General features: G+C 45.2%; 1 long non-coding RNA gene across 1 annotated transcript; it reads right to left on the reverse strand.

The window, feature by feature from the left end:
• Positions 1-3,068: 3,068 nt before the first annotated feature.
• Positions 3,069-6,801, reverse strand: LOC148683502 (uncharacterized). Its single transcript, XR_015947111.1, has 4 exons — positions 6,639-6,801; positions 5,874-5,912; positions 4,107-4,289; positions 3,069-3,190 (listed from the first exon to the last, which is right to left on the reverse strand). It is a non-coding gene; the product is annotated as an uncharacterized LOC148683502 (long non-coding RNA).
• Between the last annotated feature and the right edge of the window lie 8,072 nt (positions 6,802-14,873).

Consider the following 14,873-nt stretch of genomic DNA (forward strand, 5'->3'; position numbering starts at 1 on the left):
GAGAAAGATAATTGGAAACCTCACCAAGGTCCTTCATGTTGAAGTGTTCCTTCAACTGAGTAAGTGTACGCTGGTATAACTCTTTGTTCCTTCAGAAGAACAGCAAATCATCCACAAAACAAATGCAATGCAGTTTTTGCTCCCCCTCTTGCTTGACAAACACACACGGATCAGCGATACCTTGCTTAAATCCTAAAGAAAGCAATGTTTCCGTTAGTTTGGTGTTCCAGCACCTGGCACTCTGCTTGAGCCCATGCAGTGATTTCTTTAGTTGCATACCATTCCCTTTGGTACATCCACACCAGCAGGGGGCAGTAAAAACAAATTTTCTTCTAAAATCCCGTATAAAAAAGTGGTATCAATTTCATGATGGGACACCTGAAGCTTTCTTTCAGACGCAATTTTAAGCATAAGTCTTACAGTCTCATATTTCACAGTGGGAGCAAAGACTTCATGGAATTCCTCCCCCAGTACTTTCGAAAATCCTCTGGCGACCAACCTTGCTTTGTGTCTCACAATCTTTCCATTCTAGTCAGTCTTGGCCTTAAAGACCCATTTGCTGTCTACAAGCCTCATTCCTGGGACTACTGGAACTAGCTCTCAGGTTTGATTGCTATCTAAGGAGTCAATTTCAGCTTTCATGGCTTCTAGCCATGGCTGATCCTGCTTAGGGTTCAATTCCTGAACCTCTTGTAAACTTGCAGGTTCAAAAATCTTTTCAGACCCGCCCGTTGCGCTGGGAAACTGGCCGGGAGGGCGCCGGAGGTGCTTAAGACGGCCCTGAGTACTTTCTTACTTCCTTTTACATCCTAACAATTAGGATGTAACAATTAGGATGCAACCCCTCGTTTCCTTTTAAAATCACTCAAACGCTTTCATGGATACTGCATTTTTACTATATTTCTGAACATATTTCTTGTACCCAAGCCTAAGAGGAAGGGCCCCGGGGGAAGTTGGACTGCGGACTCAACTCTAGAGCCCAAACTGGTGTTCTCAATTCGGGTTTGGCATTTCTGGGACCAGAACAGGAAGATAACCCCAGGTGCCTAAACACACCTGCTGCAGAAGCCTACAAACTGAAGCTTTCACTTTCAGCCTTGTTCAGAAAAGGCTGTGTTGGCCCATGAGACGAATCCCAATATCTGTATCAAGGTAACACTTTAATGGGCATTACCTCTACACCAGGTTAACACTTTAATGGGCATTACCTCTACACCAGGGTTTTCTAAAGCTGGGTCTCCAGCTGGTTTTGGACTACAATCCCCAACGCTGCCCACTGGGTCCTGCTAGCTAGGGATGATGGGAGTCGTAGTCCAAAACCAGTTGGAGACCCAAGTTCAGGGAACCCTGATCTAGACCAATTCACAAACACAGAGGCACAGAGAGACTGAGAATTTCACTACATTGCTTCTCAGCCTTAGATTTTCTACCTTCCCCAGAAACACGACTGCTAAAACTCAATACCAGCGTGACAGGTGTTGCATAGGACATGGGTAGGCAAACTAAGGCTCGGGAGCTGGATCTGGCCCAACTGCCTTCTCAAGCCAGCCCGCCAACGGTCTGGGAACCAGCGTGTTTTTACATGATGTGTGCTTTTATTTAAAATGCACCTCTGGGTTATTTGTGGGGCCTGCCTGGTGTTTTTACACGAGTAGAATGTGTGCTTTTATTTAAAATGCACCTCTGGGTTATTTGTGGGGCATAGGAATTTGTTCATTTCTTTTTCTCAAGATATAGTCCGGCCCCCACAAGATCTGAGGGACAGTGGACCGGCCCTCTGCTGAAAACGTTTGCTGACCCCTGGCATAGGACATACAGGGAGGGGCATGATCCCTACCCAAGACTGAAGAGGCATTGAAAATGAAGCACAGGACTTGCAGGGCTTGTATGAAACAGCAGCCGCAGCAGCAGTTACAAGGTCAGGAATGTGGATTCTGGGCCTCTGATAACAAGTAGGCGACTGTGGACAGTTACTTAAATCTACAGGATGGATTGTGTTTTGGCTTGTGTTATTTTATTTATATTTATTGTTTATTTATTTAATAAAAATTAATTTTAAAAACCCTGCAAAGTGGTTTACCAAAACAAAAAAAGCACCACAGCAGTAAGAATTTAACAATCCTACTTTAAAACATACAAAATCTAAAATATGAAGATTAAAATTACTTCAACTTCCTAAGCATCTAGGTATGCTTGCCTAAAGAAGAATGCTTTTAGCAGGTGCCTGAAAAGAGTCTAGCAAAGGCATGTGCTTTGTTGCAATAGGCGGGGAGTTCCAAAGCTGTCACAGTAAACAATGCAGTACAGATATTATGTGGAACCTTTAGAAGTGCTTGAAACTACTGAAGGGGAGGTTTTATTTATTGTGATTTCGCCATGCTCTGATTTATCTGAAAAGGAAAACATTTATTTAAAAAACAGGACTGCACAGCATGTGTAGTCATGATCATCATGATAAGTGGGACTTATTCCCGAGCCGATGGCCTGGACTTTGATCTCATGGCCCAGAGGACTCCAGAGGACTTTCTGGAGACAGAAAGATGATGCCAGGAACGACTGAGGGCAGAATTCCTACTTTGCAGAGGGTTGGACTTGATAACCCCAAGGGGTCCTTTCAATTCTATGAGTCTACGTATTCCTCTGAACACACTGTCTGGCACGAGGGGTGCATGGACTTTAGAAAACAAAGACATCTAGGATACTACTGCTAAACCAGCAGCAATAATAAGGAAGAAACAGAGCCACAAAGTTACAGGTAGCTTTATTGGCAAGCATGCAAAAGATTTCTGCAAAGACTGGTACAGCAGGATGAAAGGCATCCATGTTTAGATGCAGGAATGGTTGAGAAAAATTGCATTCTCGTTTCCTCTAGTGTGTTTTTCCATAGGATTCAATGAGATGTTAATTCTGGCTGAAAACATAACAGGCCCAGCTGTGCCTAAAATTATTCATGGTGTGAGGAAAGTGGGTAGAGAGCCGTACTTCTTACTGTCTTACAAAACTTGAAAGAAAGAAAAAAAAACCAATGAGACTGAATGGTGGGAGATTTAGGAGAAAGAAGAGGAAGGACATCTTGACAGTGTGAAGAACTGAATGGTGGCATTTCCTACCCCAGAAGGAGAGGGTGGTCATCTGCTGAGATGGTTCTGAGAGAAGAATTGGTCAAGAAGGGGGTGCCGTATATTCCACCCTAAAGAAACAAAACCACGTATTGATTAGACCTACACATCAGTTGCCAAAAAAAACAACAACAATCAAAGACACAGAAACTTTTAACATATGAGGAAAACCTCTTTCCAGCTCCATGCCATGGAGCACAATGGCTTAGTAGACTACCAATGCGTGGCATTCCTTGGCACAACACCAGGTCATTCTACTAATCTTTCAAAAACTTTGCTTCAGTTATTCTTTGCTATCATTCTGGACAGGGTTAGCAAGCCATGGGGAATGGCGTTCATCTAGCCTACTAGGGAAAAAGTAGTTTGCAGCCAAGCCAAAAAAACAAAAAAACAACCTCTCCAGCAATTCCTGGGGGGCATTTTGTGGGTGTTTTTTTTTAAGGGCTCTGCACTTTTCTTTCACGACTTCTCCCTCCACCAGCAACCTGTCCTTTGACATTTCTTAAAGGAATCAAGTAAGCGAAAAAATCCCACGGACTCAGGCCAATGTGACAATTTATTATATATATTATTTTCAAGTCTTAAGTGAAATATTCCTTATGAGATGAAAACTCCAGGACAAGGCCCTGTTTCGATATTCTTCCTCAGCTATTGAAACAGGGCCTTGTCCTGGAGTTTTCATGTCATAAGGAATAAGGAATATTTCACTTAAGACTTGAAAATAATATATATAATAAATCATCACATTGGCCTAGATCCTTGGGATTTTTTCGCTTACTTGATTGCAAGTTCCACCAAGAACTCCAGTTTCTCTAATTTCTTCTATCCTGATCCATATTTCAAGAAGAAAAAGTTTTCTCTCTCCTATGAAATAAGGACATTGAGTTAATGCAGTAGGAACAGAACCATAGCAATACATAAAGTTAACAGGAAAAAAGCAGGTCCTTTGGACTCTCTCAAGAAGTTCTAAATACTTCTAAGGCTTACTAGCGCGTGGGCCACATGTGTCAATGCATTCTCCTTTGGTCCGAAAGTTATTTTTGTTGCCATTGCAGCCACCATATTTGAACGGCTTGCACTCCCTGGTTTCGGCATCATAGTAAAAGTGAAGAAGGCTTTTTTCGCATGATCCTGTGTTTAGTGGTTGTTGGCATGTGGAAAGCCCAAATTCTGGAATTACAGGAGCAAGAGAAGGACGGAGACAAGAAAGACACCAATTATCTCACTGTTTGAACGACAAAAGAAAACAACATCTGAAGGCGTGATGTTTGCGATCGCCACTCTTAAGATGATCTCAATGACATTAATGACATCTCTGCTTTGAGATCCAGCAGTTATACTGATGGAGGGGTAAAATCATATACCAAAGGAGACTGGCTGAAACTAGCTAGGTGCGACTATGATTTCTGTACTTCCATAAGGCAGATTTAGCATGGTACCATGGAAAAATCACAAACAGCCTTCAGGATTTGGTGTAGCCTGGTTTCAGGTAGCTTTATAGGGAGAAGTCAGGGTGTGAAATGAGAACATTGAATTCCAGGCTGTCCTTGCTACATTCTGAGGTAGTGTGAACAATGGCGGAGCTTCATGCTCTGGCACCGGGGGGGGGGGGTGTGGAGAGCAGGCAGTGCGGGGCTGGGGCGCGTCCTGGGGTGGGTAGTGCTGCCTGCAGGGGCAGCCGCAATGGCACCCTGCCACGCCGGGGTCGCACTGCCAGGGGCAGTGCGCTCCTCCCACACTCCTCTTCCTCCGCCAGTAAGTGTGAAACTGCTGTACATCCCACCCGGTTTCCTTCAGGCAACAGTGTCACATTCTTTTCTGGCGTCTGGGGCGCACACATCTGCACACACACTGGGCAGGGATGGGGCACAAAAAGTCAATAGAACCCACTGTGAAAGGCCAGCTCTCGCCACCAAAGCCACCAATGACAGATCAAGATGTGAAATGAGAGTCTTGGGTTTCCTGCCTGTCCTTAATACATTCTGAGGCAGTGGGGAGAGTGGGGTGTTTCCTCACATCCCACCCCTTTGCTTCAGGGACCCTCTTTCCCCTTCCATGCCCACCTTCTATGGTATAAGTAAGGGGAGCCTTGCTTGCTATGGCAGGTGAGGAAGCATGGTGGGCAAGGAGATCAGTTGAAGGACATAACAATAGGGGCGGTAGTCTGCATACTCATACACTGCTTCAGATACTCTTCCACTGTCAATGAATAAGCCCTTGAACCTATAAGGAAGGAAGGAAGGAAGGAAGGAAGGAAGGAAGGAAGGAAGGAAGGAAGGAAGGAAGGAAGGAAGGAGGGGGTTTCCTAAGCTTCTTGGAGTGAGAGACAAATATGTAGTTTAGAGAAGAACTGGGTGAGAACCTTGAGTTCAGAACTGAATGACACATGCAGAAGATAACTGTCCTCTTGGGACATGATCCTGTCTTTCCCCAATCCATAAGTTGTGCAACCGATGATAGCCTCTTCTGAGTGATGACAAACCCAGTGGTTGAGTGCAGAAGACGAATGAACCAGAATGTGGCTTGCAAGTGGAGCCCTCTTCCAGTTGTGCTGTGAGAATAATGGACGTTCCAGGCTGCATTCTGATGGCCAGATCCCTTTGTATCTTGGGAGGAAATAAGCCCTAGAGTCTTTGGACGTTGGTGGAAAATACCAAGTAGTTCAGACACAGTGAAGAAAAGCCTTAAGAAGTAGTATTCCGTACTGAAGAAAGCCAGCAGAAGGGAACAATGCATATGAGGGTCAATTCTTACCATCCAATAAGTCAGGATTTATCAGGAATTCAGGGCTACCTATAATAAAAAGGTAAAGAAAGGTAAGGACAAGGAGGACCATGAGAGATATAAGAACCCTTTTTTCAGATGGAAGGTGGCAGTCCCTCCTGTCCAATCTAGAACTACTCTTTGCCTCAAGTTATATCCTGTTATAAGCACAATGTTGTTTCAGCTTAGGACCTATTAATCAGAAATACTGCCTTGCCTTTGCCCATGAATCTGCCCATAAATTAACATCTTCCCTTCTCCATGTGCCATCAGATATTAGGTGGAAGGCAATCAGATTAGAAACAGTTCCCAGCCTACCTTGCCATGGTGTCCTAAGGTATACTCCCCTGCTCAGCTAGGCAGTAAGTTTACTTTTGTTGCTGTTTCCAAACAATAACTTGAAAAAACAAAAAAGCATCCTGCCTAGTTCTTCTTAGTGCTTCTTCTTCAGAAGCTCTATTCACTCACACGATCCTATTTGGAAAGGGGAGTAAAAAGGGGAGTACCAGAAAACCACCACCCATGCAGGGCATTCTCTAGACTTCTTTTCCCACTTTGAAGCCTGGGCACTTTTCCTATTCTAGCATCAAAAGTTGTATTTCTTCTCACTTCTCAAAAAGCTTCAACTTGAGAACCCATTCCCCAAGAGGAGGCCTGCCCTCTCACTCCCAAAGCTAACCTTCCCCAATGTTTATTGCAGAGTAATAATGCTACTACAGCATGATTAATGTTTAGAGAAAAGGGTTTTGTTCTTACCATACTTTTGACACTCCTCATAGCATTCCCTCAAAGAGGTAAAATGGTTCCTGCTGGCTCCACAGCCACTATACCGATATTGGTGACATATCTTCATCCTGTTGTCATAATAATAGGCTTTCCCCAGAGCCTTGCAGGGTCCACTTTTCACTCGCTCCTTACATTTCGGAGGTAGCCCTGGAGGAAGAAAGTGTGTGTGCAAAGCGTGCATTTATACAATCCGTATATAACAGCTGATGTAAGAGGCAAGATGCTTGTCATTGGGTTAACTATGGCCACAGCTTACTTAAATGTTTCCAAACAAGGCGATCTATTATTATTATTATTATTATTCTAAAATGTCAACCACTTTTTAAAGCCTTTGGACTGACGCAGTCTGACCCCAGGATTACCCTCCCCTAAGGTTTTATCTCATAATGGTTTCATCTTATTTGTAGATTTTTAATTTTAAAATTGAATTTTAACATTGTGTTAATCTGCATTTTAACTGAATTGTTTCTTTTATACTTGTGTTGATATTTTTGTTGTTAGCCGCCCTGAGCCCGGTCTTGACTGGGAAGGGCGGGGTAAAAATAAAATAATAATAATAATAATAATAATAATAATAATAATAATAATAATAATAATGGGAGCAACCATGTGAAGGCAAACCTGACTGGCCCATGAATTCCATGAAGTGGAAGAAGTGTACAACCTGGTTCTATCCTATTGAGTTGAGCTACCCCCAGTGTTGAAGGAGCCCCTACCCAACTCCCAACCCCTTGATCCTCAAGGTTCTGGATGTGTGGACCATGAAGGGCCACTACAGGGCTGTCCTTCTCTGCTCCCACGTCCCACAGAAGTGGCTGCCTGAAGGGGGCCCTGCTCATCATACTGGTGCTTATTGTTAAATATACTGTACATAGTTTAATGTGCATAAAATGCAATGTTTGTATGCACAGAAGTCTGAAAAACTGACGCAAATGTTGGCATTTGCAAAGTAGAGAAGTTTGCATTAGGCAGGAGGTTGATTGACTGTCAACCTCCTGCCTGAGAACTCAGCTTCTTTGTCAGCAATGGAGGCAGTAGCCAGAGTAACAATATACTGTAGTGGCTCTATAGTAATGAACGAACAAATTGCTCAAGATCTCTCTCTTGCTGGGAAGAGAGAGAGGAAAATTTATTGAATGGTACTAAGGCCAAAAAGGAAGAAGAATAATGTGGGGCCTCATTGTTGCTTGTTGCAGAGCAATGTGTTACTTTGCATCTTATAACCTTTAATTGTAACTATTTTAAGACTGTTCGCAGCAAAGTTTCAAAACCCATTCTTGTAGTGGAGAGCAAATCCCCCCCCCTTTTTTTACTCTTTGCTGGGTCCAGACCAGGCATTCCCTTGCAGAAACACATTCATGTCCTGCCTCTTCTGCTGTGCCTTTTTTCCTGGGGGTGCTCTATAGTATGCAGCACCAGCACCTTTTAAAAATGTTTAAAGTGTAGCACTCAGGCCATTTTTCAGCCTGAATTTGCCTGCACTCAGATCCACCACCTCTCAGGTGGGCACCATAGCCATTATAAGAGAAAAAGGGAGGCATTCATTGTGAGTTCCAGCACCTCTTTTTCTAGAAAAATAGTACTGGTTGCACTTTCAGTAACAACTTCATGATGAGTACAGACACCTTTTCTATTTTAAAAAAAGGCACAGCTCTTCTGAGTGACTTACCTCTTGAACTAAAATGGCACAATTTGTGTGACAACAATAGGAACTCTTACCTTGTATTAAGTTAGTCTCACCTTTGGGGCTTAGCCAGGATGCAGGAACTCCTATGAAAAGGAGAAAAAAAATGACACACTATGGCCAGTAATGCCAGTGTGAGAGCACTTTAATAATATGAAGAAGGGGTATTTGGGGAGCTGAGACTATATGCTGCACACTCATTCAGGAACTGTTCTTCATCCAGTTCTTAATTAAATATTATGCTGTTTTAACTAGGGACATATTGGAACCTTGAAATGCGGCCCAGGCACCCTTATGGCAAAATGTGACATCGAATTAGCCTTCCGCCTGCTACCAGTTAATCCACAGGATTTTTGGTTGTTGGGTTTCAAATTTCAGGACCGTTGGCAACACCTCCCCAGGCAGGATTGGACGCTGGGCTTGGGTAGGCGGAGACCCCTGGCATCCTACCTGGGAAGGCGATGCCAGCCCCAAACTACCAGGGAGTCGCCTCAGGGATCAGGGGGCAGCGCACGTTCACACAAAAGTTGCCCCTCATTGATGTGTGGACCGGTCATTTTACTAACATGTATTTATTTTTTTTAAGTGTAACATAAATACTGCAATATCCAAAAAATGAATTCAGTCGAACACCCTAGCAAAACAAGAGGGGCTTCTAAATGGATTTTCACTTCAAACATTGGATAATTTTAAAGGTTTATTCATCCTTACCAAACCTTTTACACTCTTGTAAGGCACTTGATGAGAAAAATAAAGTTGTTTCCGTTGCCTCCGCAGCCACTGTAAGTGAAGGTTCTGCACATCTTGCTCTTAACATCATAGTAATAATTTTCATAGAAGTTACCGGTATTACATTTTCCATATTCTGGAGGAAATGTGCATTTCATAGGCATAGTTTCTAGGGGAAGGGTGGGAAGAGGATGAATTAGAAGATCCATAAAAGTTATCCATTCTTGTGAAACACAGAGGAAAATGCCATTCCCTCAAATAATCCTGGGAACTGTAGTTTCTAGGGTATGAGGAATCATACCTGTATAGACCACTACAGGACTCTTTTGTGTGAGGGGAGCCATGTGCTCTTGATGTGCTTTCAATGTTTGGTGTGTGCAAAGCCATTCTTTCCAAAGGCTTTATGGGAGGTGGGATGGGTGCTCCCATGTCATGATTTGGGAGAACAGTAACTTCAACTAACTCTTTAGCACTGTTTCCAGAGACTTTCCTGCCTCTGTTATGAAAGCACACTACAGAAACTGCACTTCCTGGCCTCCAGGAAATGCTGCTTTTACCTTTAGGAAGGCTATCTATACTGTATATATATTTAAAATGTAAACTGAGCATGTTTGTGGGTCTCCACTTTTCTCTTGAACCCCTTGACCGATTCCGTTGAAATTTGGACACAACGTCCCAATGCAATGTCCGAGTATATGCATAACCTTAGATTGTAGAGATAATACACCTAGCACAGGTAAATTTCAGAGAAAGAGAGTTCATACCTGTGTCTGACGCAGAGATGCCCAGCATCTCAGGCCAGGGCGTGAAAAGGCACACAATGAGAGACAGGAGGATGAACGGACCGCACTGCATGGTGACTCTTCAATGGGAATGTCCAGTGCCAAGGGAAGGCATGCTATATTGTGTTCTTCAAGGAAATGGAGGCAGTCATCTGGGCATGAAAAAGCAGGTTAGCAATATCTAGGGACAATCTGGATCTACTCTATTAATTACAAGGTAATTTTCTGTTCTCAATAAAGTATTCTTCTACCTCAGCTCAGGACATGTTGGAGCACTGAATTATATCCGCAGAAGACCGAAACAGCCTGGAAGAATTTCAGTTCCGTGTCATGGTATTGATATAAACCTGTTCTTTGGTCATGCATAAAACTGTTCTTTTGTTCTTCAAGGAAATAGAGCCCATCAATTGGGCATGAAAAAATGAATTACCAATATCTAGGGACACTGATATTGTTCCTAGGGGCACTGATATGCTGGCCACATGACCTGGAAGCTGTCCGTGAAATGAGCGCCGCAACCCCAGAGTCGGTCACGACTGGACCTAATGGTCAGGGGTCCCATTACCTTTATATTTAGGTACACTCTGGATCTACTCTGTTGATTCCAATGTAATTTCCTGTTCTCAATAAAGTCTTCTTCCACATCTAATAGGGACACATTGGAACTCTCAAAAGTTTCAGTTCCGTGATATGATGTTGATACAAACCTGATCTTTGGTCATGTAAAGTTTATGGCCTTCATTTGGTGTCCCCCCCCCCCAACTGCATCTAGCGTGACCTGATAACAGATCATAAGAGTGCTTATGGTCGACAGCAGTGTTCGCCAACTTGGTGCCCTCGAGATGTATTCAACTACAACTCCCACCAGCCCCTGCCAGCTCAGATCAGCAAAGGTTGGTCCACAGACTCTTAATGTCAGTGCGAACATGAAGTTCATTCAATATGTAATGCACACATACCTCATTGGGCGGGGGGGGGGATAGATTTGGAACTATTTAGTCCATTTTTAATTCAGCCAGAGAAAAAGAGCAGTCTTGACCTGCCTGGAAAAGATAGTTATTTAATCTCTGGGTGGCCACATGAGCATTCTATTCAAACGTTCAGCCTCATGGAATGTTCAGTCAGTTCAACCTGGAGTCTGAGTTAACCCTTTGCAAAAGAAAAATATAACAGAACATTTTCAATTTCGTCACACACCCAACCTAAAATTATTATTTTTTAATATCCCTGTACTCCTCTTCTCTCTTCCCAGCTGAGTCTGCTGCCCCTAAAGCCCTGGTTTGGGGAAAAGGTTTCCAACATACAGTATCTTAAAACTTTGGCCTGGCTGTTGATTTCTTCACAGAGCAAGGATGCGCTGCACATGCGCTGGACCTGATGCCTGTCATCGCAGGAACTGCCGATATGTGCTTCCTCCCCTTTGCAGTGATTGTTGCCGTCTGTAAGTAACACCACCATTGCTTGTTGCAGAGGACTGCAATGCGGCGGGTTCAATCCCTGGTCTTGCTGTGGGTTGGAATGGATGACCCTTGGGGGTCCCTTCCAACTCTACCATTGTATAATTCTGTGTTGAGATTCCTGCACTGAAGGGCAGTTGGACTACATGAGCCTCAGTTTCGCCCAGTTCCTTGCCTAACCTCCCCGATCACACTCAAATTTGCCCACAATATCAGGTGCTCATGTGGGAGTGTTTCTATCCACTTACATTGGCCAGATGACACAAGTAGGACAGGTAGAAACCTGTATTTCTGTACAAAAGAGTGCCCCCTCCAGTGGACATCCAACAAACAACATCCAACATACTGCCAAAATCCTGCCCACTCCCCCCCCTTTTAAATTCCCCTCAATTTAGACCACCTTTATGCCTCTGCACAGGTCAAACAACTCCCCAAGATCCAACCCACCCCAGGAGCCTGCCCGCCCAGGGAGACAGATCGAATCCACTGTCCAGGTAAGATGACACATATTGGACATACCCTCCAAAACTTTACACAGTCCACATTTCCTACATTAACCCCTGACACCCCCCCCCCCACATACACAACTCCCATCTCCTATCATGTCAACCCCCCAACATCCCCCACCACCACACATAACTCTAACCATCACAACTTCCCCAATACCCTCTATCCCTAACACACCCCTACTTAAATCAGCGTTTCTCAACCACTGTTCCGTGGCACACTAGTGTGCCGCGAGACGCTGGCTGGTGTGCCGCGACGTGCAGCGACGAGAAGGGCGATTTGCATTGTCACGTGCCTGGCGGCCGCCAATACACATCACTGACCCGCCGGAAAGCAATATTTCTCCTCCTCTTTCCCAAAGCTCAGTGCAAACGAGCCTGGCGGCCGTCAATACACAACGCTGACGCGCCGGAAAGCAATATTTCTCCTCCTCTTTCCCAAAGCTCAGTGCAAATGAGCCGGGCGGCCGCCAATACACAACGCTGACCCACCGGAAATCAATATTTGGCAAGTGTTTCTTACAGTCAGAATTATAATATAGGGCGGCACAGAGTTAAATTTTTTAACTTTTTTAATGGTGGTGTGCCTCGTGATTTTTTTCACGGAACATGTGTGCCGTGGCCCAAAAAAGGTTGAGAAACACTGACTTAAATTACACAAATGCATACAATTTATCCCAATTTCATTATGTTTCCCCATTTTTTTCACTTCCCTTTAATTTAGACCTTTAATTTAGAACCCGTAAAAAGTAAATATAATTCCTCGTGTATATACTTATACTTTTAATTCCTCGTGTATATACTTATTCTTTATAATTGAATGTAAATAACTTAGTACAAATATCTTTAGCGAATAATCTAGTACATTCAGGGCCGGCCCTACGGTCAAGCTGGGTGGGGCAGGGCGCCACATCGCCGGCCCGCCAGGGGGGCGCATCGCAGCTGCGCCCGCCCGCCGCTCTTCCACGCAGCAGCGCCCTCGGCAGTAGCGCTGCACGCTGAGCCCGCCCGCCCGTTGCGCAGCAGTGCCCTCGGCAGCCACGCTGCGCCTGCCCATACGCCCACCGCGCTGTGAAACGGGGCGGGGGGGCGCCAGAGGGATCCATCGCACCACGGTGCCAGGGCTTTCTAAAGCTGGGTCTCCAGCTGTTTTTGGACTACAATCCCCATCAACGCTGACCACTGGGTCCTGCTAGCTAGGTATGATGGGAGTCGTAGTCCAAAACCAGCTGGAGACCCAAGTTCAGGGAACCCTGATCTAGACCAATTCACAAACACAGAGGCACAGAGAGACTGAGAATTTCACTACATTGCTTCTCAGCCTTAGATTTAATACCTTCCCCAGAAACACGACTGCTAAAACTCAATACCAGCGTGACAGGTGTTGCACAATATCAGTGTCCCTAGATATTGGAAATTCATTTTTTCATGCCCAATTGATGGGCTCTATTTCCTTGAAGAACAAAAGAACAGTTTTACCGGTATGCATGACAAAAGAACAGGTTTATATCAATACCATGGCACGGAACTGAAATTCTTCCAGGCTGTTTCGGTCTTCTGCCGATATAATTCAGAGCTCCAACATGTCCCGAGCTGAGGTAGAAGAATACTTTATTGAGAACAGAAAATTACCTTGTAATTAATAGAATAGATCCAGATTGTCCCTAGATATTGCTAACCTGCTTTTTCATGCCCAGATGACTGCCTCCAATTCCTTAAAGAACACAATATAGCTTCCCTTCCCTTGGCACTGGACATTCCCATTGAAGAGTCACCATGCAGTGTGGTCCCCTCATCCTCCTGTCTCTCATTAAGGGCCTTTTCACGCCCTGGCCTGAAATGCTGGGCATCTCTGCGTCAGATACAGGTATGAACTCTCTTTTTACAACTTCTAAATCTTATGTGTATCATGGCTGTTCCTCCCCCTATGTCTCTCCAATTCTTTAATCTGCCCCTCTACATAGGGTTGCCCCCTTCCATTAGGCCCAAGTGATGTGGAGCTTACTTTTTTATAAGCAACACATGCACCCAATTATATTGATCACTAGCTGTACCCTGCCACGCATTGCTGTGGGTCAGTGGATTAAAATGCAGGCTAAGGCGGTACATTGGGAAGTTTTGGAGGGTGGGTAGTGTTGGAGATTCAGTGTAACATGGAGGCAGTTATGGGTCTGGAGGTGGGAGTTTTGTGTGTGGTGGGGGGTGGGGGGGTAGTGGGTCAAGGCGTTATGATACGAAGTTATGGAGGGTGGGTAGTGTTGGAGATTCAGTGTAACATGGAGGCAGTTATGGGTCCGGAGGTGGGAGTTTTGTTGGGGGGGATTGGGGTAGTGGGGCAAGGTGGTAAGGGTCAAAGTTTTGGAAGGTGGGTAACATGGAGACACTCAGGGGTGGTGAGGTAGGAGTTTTGTTTGTAGGGGGGTGATGGGGTAGTGGGTCAAGGCATTACGATACGAAGTTTTGGAGGGTGGGTAGTGTTGGAGATTCAGTGTAACATGGAGGCAGTTATGGGTCCGGAGGTGGGAGTTTTGTTGGGGGGGTTGGGGGGGCAGTGGGGAAAGGTGGGAATGGTCTAGGTTTTGGAGGGTGGGTAAAATGGAGGTAGTGAGGGGTGTTGAGGTGGGAGATTTGTGGGGGGTAGCGGGGTAGGGGGAAAGTCTGCATGGTGTAAAGTTATGGAGGTTGGACGTGCTATGTCGCGTCTTACCTAGGCACTCTTCCATGGAATGGAAGAAGTATGGGGGTCCGAGCGATGCTGCGGGGTGGTCTACAGAGCAGCCCAACCTCTGTGCCAGGTTGGCTCTGGGGCAGTGTGTTCTCTGGGGGGCCCGGCCTCTGGGTCAGGGTGGCTGTGGGTTGGAGCAGTTTCTGGGGCAGCACGGCCTGTGAATTGGTCTGGCTTTGGGGCGGCGAGGCCTCTGGAGCGGCAAGGCCTCTGCATCGGCCTGGGTCTGTGCCATGCAGCGTGGTCTGAGGTGCGGCAAGGCCTCTCCGTTGGCCTGGCTCTGGGGCAGCGTAGTCTCTGGGGCGACGCAACCTCTGGGTCA

The sequence above is a fragment of the Zootoca vivipara genome, chromosome 14, assembly GCF_965207765.1.
Source record: "Zootoca vivipara chromosome 14, rZooViv2.hap1.1, whole genome shotgun sequence".
In the NCBI taxonomy this organism is placed as follows: Eukaryota; Metazoa; Chordata; class Lepidosauria; order Squamata; family Lacertidae; genus Zootoca; species Zootoca vivipara.